This window comes from Mya arenaria, chromosome 8 (genome assembly GCF_026914265.1).
Source record: "Mya arenaria isolate MELC-2E11 chromosome 8, ASM2691426v1".
NCBI classification, from domain to species: domain Eukaryota; kingdom Metazoa; phylum Mollusca; class Bivalvia; order Myida; family Myidae; genus Mya; species Mya arenaria.
This window is the reverse complement of record NC_069129.1, coordinates 45,347,950-45,358,921: the sequence shown is the minus strand read 5'-3', so window position 1 is coordinate 45,358,921 and position 10,972 is coordinate 45,347,950.

The window sequence follows — 10,972 nt, the reverse complement described above, 5'->3', positions numbered from 1 at the left end:
TCCAGTTTTGCTTACTATCTGATATTAAGTCATGATTTTTTCAATATTTAAGTTTATCTGCGTACCATGTAGAACTTCAAGTTTAACAGACACTTCAAAGAAAAATGTAAAAGACTTAACTGTTAAAGTTTACCTCATTTCTTATTGTGTTACAAAATGCATTAGTCGTCTTAATAAAGGGACCGCATGAATATATTGGTTGTTATTTCTTAATATCTTAAGATACATGTATAATAAAAGAAATTATGAGCATTACAGTAATTCACCTGGTTTTCCTGAATTGTTTAAAGGGTTTAACTGCATTTGGCCCCTTTCGCTTCTAAAAATACTCAAACTTGATGAAATATTATAGCGGTAAAAGGTGCTATCTGCACTTGGCACCTTTTACTTTTTGTAGAAATGATTTGGAACAGTGCCAACTATATTTAGCACCTTTTACCCCTACACATTTATATCTAATGGCATTTGTCTCTTTACAAAAATGCAAATATAATGTGTTTTACTGTATACTTTGTTTTCTAACATTCACAACATGACAAGCAATAGTCATTCTAGTTAGACTGGCAAAATAAGACCATAGACTTAACGGAAAACGGAGGAATTTCAATATTTTCGTTTTTTCGGTTTTTCTCCAAATGTTGAAATTGGAAGTTGGCACCTTTTACCTTTGAACCCTCGATATAGACTTTGGATCTGTTTTGCACATACTTTTATGATAGACACATCTAATAACAGAATAACAGAATATAGACACTATGCAGAATGAATTTTAAGAAGCTATTGACACAAACTATAAAAAACTTTTACTAAGTATACGTGTTCAGAAATACTTCCTAAAAGTCGCTACTGATGAACACATATATATTGTTCATGTTGATATTGTACTCAATGGAACTATTATTTAAAAACAATGCAAAACAAATAATAGTTTTCATGTCTGATTTTATAAAGTGAAGTTCTATGTTGATAACCCCGCAACATCCCTAATAAGGTATCAAAAATGGTCTTTTTCTGCTTTTTATCCGCGTACATTTGTCTGATGTAAAATATATTTTAATATATGATATCAAAATGGAACATTACTTACAAATCATTTGAGAGAAAAGGAATTTCACATACTAAAATAGTTTATCTGATAATGGTGTATAACAGTTTCCAAGTGTTAGTGCTTTATTATCTGTCTAATGCCAACTTGTTATAACTATTTCAATATATCTAGTCACGTTCTTATGAAATCTCTAAAATTCCTTTGAACTTCTTTCATCTTTTATAATCTCAAAAATGAAGTTTTCAGTTCGCTTTCGTAAAATGACACAGTTCCCTGCAGAAATAGAAGTGAATAGATGACACAGGAAACTTGTAAGACAAGTCAAGGTAATTTATCCCTGGCAAATGTTAATCATTCTTAATGTTCATTTTGCCAACGTATTAAAATATCAGGTTCAGATTCTAGGCACTTAAAGGCTTTATGTCACCTGATTACTGGCGTCGTATTTGGAATATTCTAAACGAGGATTGTCGAAGCGTCTTAAATGGTAATTATGCGCTGATTATTGTGTCTTTCCACGATCAGAGGGCGTTGGGTACGACCTGAAGGACATTTTGAAATAATGGTCATACCACTTAGTTTAGCCTCACTTTAGTCACTAGGGAGAACCGTCGTTGGGTAAACTTTGCCGCAACCCATTACGAATAATCCAACTTAGGTTAATAAAAATAGTATAAGTAAAATAGCTCTTTACAATTCAATTTAGCATCACTGATTATATTTGTTATGGTTAATTATATGATAAATATACTCTGTGAGAATGATACATTGGAATGATGATCAGGGTTTTAACATAGTGTTTGTTATTTGTTTGTCAACTTGGCATGTCCCTGTATTTTTTATTTAATTTTTAAAGCAATGCTTCAAGTACATACTTCAGCGTATACATTTGACATGTCATTGTTATACTACATTTAATCATCGATACTCTATTAAGCGTATATATAATGTTTTTTGCATGTTTACTAAAACCGATGTTAACCGAACCGAAACGGGTAGCTTCAAGTTCACGAGATACCAATTGGCCATTTCTAGATTGCTTTCAAAAATAAAGTTTGTTCTTTTTTATATGTGTATACGCTATTAATTTTTTAACATTTTCTGAAAATAATTTATTGCTGTATAATGAACTTATGGCTTTAGAAACATCCGCTACCAATCTACAAAATATGATCAGTAACACACTGCTTAACTAAATCATACACTAGTTGTTAGTGTAACCGAACAGCTATATCAGTATTTCCCTGCAAAACACATACTTACTACGGACTATAATATAACCATAGAACATCATTACGATAACTGTTAAACGATAACAGTGAAAGAGAGATAATAGTAATTTTGATTAGGAATTGGTCTGATCTAGTCGTATTAAGGTCAGACTTCGTTGGTATGATGGTCTGTTTGTGTTGGGGATTGATTGAATTACGGTCGGGTTAAGCTTGAACATTTGGCAGATTTCGAATCAGATAACTTTGGTAAAAGTCGTCTATAAATATCTATATTCAACTGATATCGCTACGGCCACCCGACGTCATCATCTGAAATCGTGTTCACCGCGATGACCAACGCATTACAACTTAAGAACACTATTCACAACCCAAGGAAACTGCAAAACAACAAAAGGAAATCTCAGATTGTCAAAGAAAATCCCATGATAACCCAATAACCACCAAAGCTCTCATTCGCTCAATCAAGATACACTATCTTTGATTTTATATGTATTTAAGGTAACCTCTCATTGACTATGGCAAAAATGTCCAAACATAAATTGGGCGTCGAGGCAAATTTGACGTGCGCTCTTAAACGTATGTTAATCTTATTGTTCTTAGTTCGATCGGGTAACGTTTTTCACAAAACAGCATATGTATGCTTTATTTTATATTAATGAAAAAAAACAACAGATAATACTAACAGTCTAAGGATAATATACTGAAAACTTTATCAGTAAATTTGAACGTTCGATGCAAAATAATGGACTCATAAATGAAGATGTAATTTACAGCTCATACATACGAGTCTTAACAATATTTAAAACGAATAATGTGTGAAAGTATTTATTAAAATGTAAAGAGCGTTTTTCAAACTATATATAATCAAGTCAGTTTAAAAAATGTTCTTAAAATGATCTATGAGTACATTTCTCAAACTAATTGAACAACATTGTATAAGCTAGTTTTTATGGTGTTTAATTCTTTACGATAGCGTGGATAAAATCATTCAAACACTGTATAATTTCCTGTTCGTTTCGTCTCGTTGTCAGTGTAAGCACAGAACGCAATTGTTATTGACGGTTCAGTTGAATTAGATTCTTAAAACCTCAGTGACACTTAGGATTAAAAAATAGAGAACAAAATAAAAGTGAGTATATAACATATGAAATGTTTGGGATATACCAACGGAATTCCAAACTGGATCACTGACTCACTATATGCAAATGAGGTAGATAAGTGGGCCGAGCATAGCGCTAAGCAAACAGTACCTAGGCAGCTGCCGACATATACTGAGGAAATAACTGGTGAAATACTGAGCATTTAAAAATGAAATTTCATATACATTAATAGAGCCCCTGTTCCCAAAATAAACGTGATAGAGATTTTGAAAATTTAAAATTGTTTTTAGTGAAAATCCGCAGATTGGTACTCGCTCATGTTTTTGTAAAATGCATTTTTTGGTGTATTACGAAATAAATTGTGGACAACCATTAGTAGTTTTTGAACTAAACTACCAAAAGCTGAGAGAGAGAGAGAGAGAGAGAGAGAGAGAGAGAGAGAGAGAGAGAGAGAGAGAGAGAGAGAGAGAGAGAGAGAGAGAGAGGGAGGGAGGGAGGGGGGGAGGGGGGGAGGGAGGGAGAGAGAGAGAGAGAGAGAGAGAGAGAGAGAGAGTGAGAGTGAGAGAGAGAGTGAGAGTGAGAGAGAGAGAGGGAGGGAGGGAGAGAGGGAGGGAGGGAGGGAGGGAGGGAGGTAGATAGATAGATAGATCACTCTTATTTCCATTGTGGTCCTTTGTTTTGGTGGCATGACATAGGGAGGCATTGCATATTTAAGTAATAATATAGCTGTAATCGAAATTGCACAAATATATATTAAAAGTTAGTCTTTATGCATCAAAATAAATATTGCTGTAGTTGTATCACAGTCACTTTGCAAAATTTAGCTACATAAAGTTATAAGTTGAGAAAGTTAAATATAATTATCACAATAAAGTATGAATATGACAGTATGTAGTACTTATAAAATGCGAGGTTAAGTTAAAATAGTTCCTTTACTGAAAATCTTCGAATAAATAAATGAAAACCAAGCCTTTTAATAGCATAACTAATCATGCCAAATTATCTAAAAATAATAATCTTTACTAGCAATTTAAAAACAGCTAATTTCTTAGTCTGTGCGATACAAGATGGCAACTTGTTCCATAAGGAAATACCAGAAAAGAAGAAGGACTTTAACCCAAAACCTTTGACCTTTGGAACAGCATAAGCCCCTTTCTGACATAACCTTGTCCTATGTGTGTGTACAGTATCTTGGGAGATAAAATTGTCTCCCATGTAGTCCGGGGCTATGCCATTTTTTATTCTAAAGACATGACCCAAATAATCTGGTCTACACGTTTGTTGAAAGGTAACCAGTGGAGTAATTTAAAGTTTTCTGGGCCAATGCGTGACCTTGCATCAAGATCCAAAACAAACCCCATAAGTCTATTTTGTGTGGTTTGGAGCTTTGTTTTAAGTAACTTGGTCAGACCATAATACCACATAGAACAGGCATAATCAAAATGACATTGAATTAAGGCCATGACAAGGAGTTTCTTGGTGTGTTTTGTAAGGTAACATTTCTTTCGATATATATATTTTAATCTTGCATTAGCCTTTTTTAATATGAAACGAGCCATAGAATCAAAAGATAGGGTCTGATAAATAGTTGCGCCAAGATATTTAACAGCAGAAGTTGGTTCAATAGTGGTACCATTACATGTTATATCAAGTTTTGAGTTTGACCTTATTTTATGTTTAGTCCCAAATAAAATTGACTCAGTGTTGCCTAAATGAAGTGACAACTTATTATCAACCAACCATTGACTGACTAGATGCAGGTCATCTTTCAATGACGTTTCCACAGAAAACTTACATTTACCTGAAACAAGTATGCCAGAATCATCAGCGTACAATAAGAGCTTGTTTTAACCACGGCTGACATATCGTTAACATAAATCAAAAATAAAAGAGGGCCTAGTATGGAACCCTGAGGAACTCCACATGTAATAGTAGAAGTAGTAGAATGTGTACTGGAGACATCAACTAGTTGCTTTCTATCTGAAAGATAGGATTCAAACCATCTTAAAATGTTATCACCAAGTCCTGCTGATCGAAGCTGCAAAAGAAGGATGGAATGGTCGACTGTATCGAAAGCTTAGATTTCTTTCAGTAGGGAATGCACATACATGGACATTTTAAAAAAGATTTTTTTATAGTAAATAAATCATATTACATACAGGATATAATAGATAGCCATGGCAGGCACACCAAACCAAGGATTACACAAAAAAGAGAAAACTCTTATTTCTATTGTGGTCATTTGTTTAGGCGGCATGGCACAGGGGGCATTGCATAATTAAAATAATTGTATGGCAGTAATTGAAATTACACAACTATATAAAAAGTAAGTCTTAATGTATTAAACAAAATATTACAGAGTAGTATCACAGTTACTTTACATAATAAATTACAAGTTGAGCAATATAAATATTTAATTTTCACTTAATAGTATAAATATCACAGTATGTAGTGCTAATAAATTGCGAGCTTAAGTTAAAATAGTTCCTATACTAAAAGTCTTTGAATAAATAAATGAAAAAATAATTTAAAAAATATGATAAATTCATTATATAAAAAATACCGGTAATTCTTTACCAAAACTCTAACCTTTTAATACCATACATAAAATGCTAAATTGTCTAAAAAATTATTCTTTATTAGCGATCTCAAAACAAATAATGTCTCAGTCTGTGCTATACTAGAAGGCAATTTGTTCCATAGGTATATACCAGAAAAGAAGAAGGACTTGAACCCAAACACTTTTACAATTGGAATAGCAAAAAACGTAATTGGTTGCTTTACATTATCACGTGATGTTATTAATGTATGGTTAAAATGCCAAAATGTATTATATCAGTAAGAAAGTGCCCATGGTCACGCGGTTATGCTTTGATTACATTGAGATATTTTTTTCTTGACTTGACCGGCGTAGGTTCGCCTCTCACTAAAACCAACATAATTTTGTATACGATAACTGTATTTTTTTCTGCAATGGCGATATCGTAGAGTAAAAAAATGATAGAATAAGTGAGTATGATAACAACGAAGCATAATGTATTAGAGAATCGGGGTTATCAGACAATGAGCAATGCCATACTGTTAGCGTTTGTTATCTCAATGTCATACTGTCTGTGTGCGTTATTGCAATGACATACCATGTGTACACGTGTTCTCAATGACATACCGTTTCTGTTGGTGGTTATTTTTTTGTATTCATTTTAAGGTTTTAATATATTGGGTTGAGTGGTTTTATTTGTAAGAAACAATATGATGCAGCTAATATGTTACATAGTTCTTTATTAAAAGCAAAAGCCATTCGATGTTTTAATTTTACCTGCATCAGTACTTTGCATTAAATGCGTAATTTAACAAAGAATAAGTGCAAAGTCAATGCGAACGCTCGATTTAGATTTTGTTACTTGACAAATGGTGCAAATATCGACAGTATAGCCAGCGTAATGAACTTTCCTACATGTGTGAGTATTTTAAGTATACAATTAAACTAACTGAAATGTTCATATCATATTGAAATGTTTTAACGATATGTTAAATGTTTGTGAACGGCGGCAACGCTTAGGATAAAACCAAGGCAATATAATACCTTGTTCGTTCTTTGATCGAAATACGGACAAACTAAAATTAAGCGATCATTGTGCAGTCTTGAAAAACATCACTAATTCAACTTTTGAACAATACAATGTGTCATATGCAAAACAGACGTAAATAAATATCCTGACACAAACCTTCATTAAAACTGACCTTAAGTTTGTTTTGTAAACTTCAACACTTTGAAAATAAATATAATTGCCATAGTGTCTGTTTCTTAACACAATACCTAATGTATACAACATTAAAAATGTTCTAACATGTTAAACATTGAACTTTGAAATGACGGTTTTGTATACATGCGACGGTTATACTACGTTATTACTTCTTTTACTCTGTTATAGTGTCTCAGCGTAGAAATAGTCCAATCCCTTTGTAGCCTTCGTCATAATTGCGTCTCAAAAGCTTTCTTTAAAATAAAACATTATTTCAACTGATTTATCAGAGTTCAGTGTTTATTTAGTTTTCTAAAAAGACGCGGCATTATGTAAGTCTTGCAGCCAAGGGTTGACACAGGAATACTATTTCATGATCATAAGACGACACCTCCATGTAATATTTGGCTATTTTTCTAAATGTTCACCATGACAATGTTCCGTTTCACTTACTTGCCCTGAAAGGCTAAATGTACAGATCATCAACAGTGACCTTTTTGTCTTGCTTTTTGATAAAGGTTGTTGTTTTTTACATCTGCAGCCAATTGTATAAAAACTGGTAAATAATTACCTCGGTAAGTAAAACCACCGGTAAATTCCGTGGTAATATTACCATGGCGGTAAGTATGTTGTATAAAAGAAATTACCAAGGCGGTTAATTTACCAGGGTAAATTTTACCAAAATGTCCCATAATGCAATAGTGACGTCATTTTCCCGCACAGCTGTCAGATAGGAGGTATCTTTTTTATATAAATATGAACGTCCACATTCCATTTTTATAAAAAAAATCTAAAAGGCAGGTTTAATGACAAAATTCATTAAATCGGTCCTACAAGTTACATGGTCAATATTCAACAAAACAGTACAAAGTAACTTTAAAAGTATTCATAAGCTACTCCTGTGGCTGATCAATAAAACACATGCAACACTTTAAGGGGTAGGTTTATTCTGAATTCAGGGGTGTTTCTCTTTACTTCATATAAAACGGTCAACGAATACCCAGAAAAATGTGTACATTATTGCAATGATATGCAAGTCATAATGACACAACATATCTGAATAATTTAAAAAAACAGATATTAACTGACAAGAAATTATACTTGCTTACACAAATTACAAAAAAAATATCTTTGAATAAAATTTAATGGCATCGTCCGTTTTTCTCACGCTGACACCTAAGGAATTTATAGTCAGTTTCAACTTGTCATAGAAATGATGCACTGACTTTCTTAGAATTGATTCTCATTAAAGTGTTCAATAATTCATAATTTAATCTAATATGTACCATTTTTTCAGTATTCCATGTATTTCTTAATTAAAGCTGTGAGTCCATTATTATATTTTAAACTGAATTATTGCTTAAATTAAGAATATATGTTAGCAAACACCTCTGATTCTTTTAATGTCAATACAATCACATATTATAAGTGTATTAAGTCTTGATCTTTTTTATATCTCCTATGTGAAATGTCATTTCTTGAAGAATTCCATTTATTAAATGCTGCATCCAACCACTTTGAAAATTCATAAGATTATTAAACTACATGCGACATTTGTATAATATATCAGTTATGCTTATTATTAATGACCAAATGATCTTGAATCTTTTTCTTTGATCTTGTTTGTAGTATATATATATTTGTATGATTATGTTTCTACCAATAGACTTGCAGTAGTCTCAACTTGGCACTAAAAGTGCAATCATCTATAATTAACTTAATGAAATTATTTTTAGTGTCTGCTTATTTATGTCATCATTGTTTCTGTTTCAAATAGAATAAAACATGATCTCTTCAGTTATTGTCAGCACTATTTAATAGTATTTTTTTAACTATTTAAAAACTAAGCAGTCCCATTGTGGATGTCAAATTTAAGTGTTAAAAGTACTTACTCATATATTCACAATATTTCCATTTTTTACAAGGAGTGTAACATTTATTTTCTATTTTCATTAAACTATAAATGGTCTTAAACTCAAAATCAAAGTCAATTCTTATGTGAAACCAATAACCAGAATCAGCAATGTTAAACAGCATATAATACACTAGCGGCTCCATGAAGTTCATTTTGTGATGTTTTTTTGACGGCACATTTGTCATATAACCTTGGTCCTCCACTGGTAGCAATCTAAAAAAAAGAAAAATTATTTTGTATTCATTGAAATTATATGTTGTCTGTGAAAATCAGCTTCATATCTTAAATGGCTGATTAATGAATATTTGGCGCAGATATGAAATTATGCACTCTTTTTTTTAGAAGGGGGGGGGGGGGTGACGGCGTTCCCTAGAGGCCAATGTTTCTTTAAATTTGAAAGGTAAATTAACAAGAGCGTCGGTAAGAGATGATGGCTTTCACAATAAACAAACAAGTTATTAATATTTTGCTTTCACTAAAATGACAGTATACTGATAATTTACAGAAGAAAAAATCATCTTATTATTACCTCATTGCTCTTGGTGTCTTTAATCATGTGCCTGTTAAATGTTCTAACATCACACTGGCTCTGCTGGCTTTCGCTGATGAAAAGCCTAAAATGATTATTTTTATTCATTATCACAATTATGAAATGGTTGTGTACAATTGAACATAAACATGTTTATCATAGAATTGTATATGTCACAGTACTGGTATAATTCATGTACATTTTAACAAACTCAAAGTAACATACTTGGGTATGTTGTCATACCACAGCTGTTGTGTTTGCCAAATATACAGTAAACCTTTATATTATCAATGCACTTTACAGTATTTGGTTAGCAACCACCCAATTGTGTGCCCCTCTATATAAAAGAAAACTGTAGAAATAGACTATAGAGACTGAGGTATTTTTCATAGAAAATGACGTCATAGCTGTCATTTATTGTTGAATGTTTACAGGCGGTTCAATTTGATTGTAAATATTTATGTGCAAAATACTCAAAATATGTGCAAAGTGGGACACATTTCAACAAAGTAAGGTCGAGACCTGCAATCAAGTGTTGGTCTCGAACCATTTGCATTTAATTTTGAAAGATTTTGGAATTATTTAAACGCGAAACAAGGTAAATACATTCTTAAACTGAAGATTTCTTGTGTCACCGTTTTTGCACATGAAACTTATTCGTTGAAATATTTCCAAAGCATTTATTTGTTTACACAGTGGTTATTGGCGATTTCTTACCTCTGCATTCCTGTCTTCTATTGATATGGATGAAATGGAACAGTTTTCTATTCACGAAGTTTCAATTTGTCTTTAAAATCGACAAAATGAGTTGTGAATCGAGCGCTTGTTTATGTCTGGTCGGCCATCTTGATTCTGGTAACTGAGACGGTAAATCAATTTACCCACCTCTTGGAGGAGGGTAAATATTACCGCGGTAAATAGCTTGGTAAAATCTTAGTTTAGTTTTATACAATTGCTTACCGCCAATTTACCATAAAAATTACCGCCGGTAAAATATTACCCTGGGTAAATCTGTTTATACAATTGGCTGCTGGTGGGAAATAAAATTGTATGAATAAATTAATGTTAAAATTTTCTAGACTTTTAAAGGCCCAATATGTTATGACCTCTTATGAGGTATATTCTAAATCAAGCATGAAAATAGTCAAAACCAATTGTTCACATCATGGGACTTTCTTAAAGACCTAGTATATTAAAATTTAAACTTATCAAGGTGTAATTACAAACAAATGACTTCTAACACTCACATAATGTTTAACCCACAGGTTAATCTAAAAAGAAATGATAAATTGCAATTACAATCAACATTCAACAGAGCTAAAAATATATTCTAAATTTAGCACCTATACAGAATATACAATAAAAGTAATCAAGTCAGTGACATTGTTGGAACACACCCAAAAAG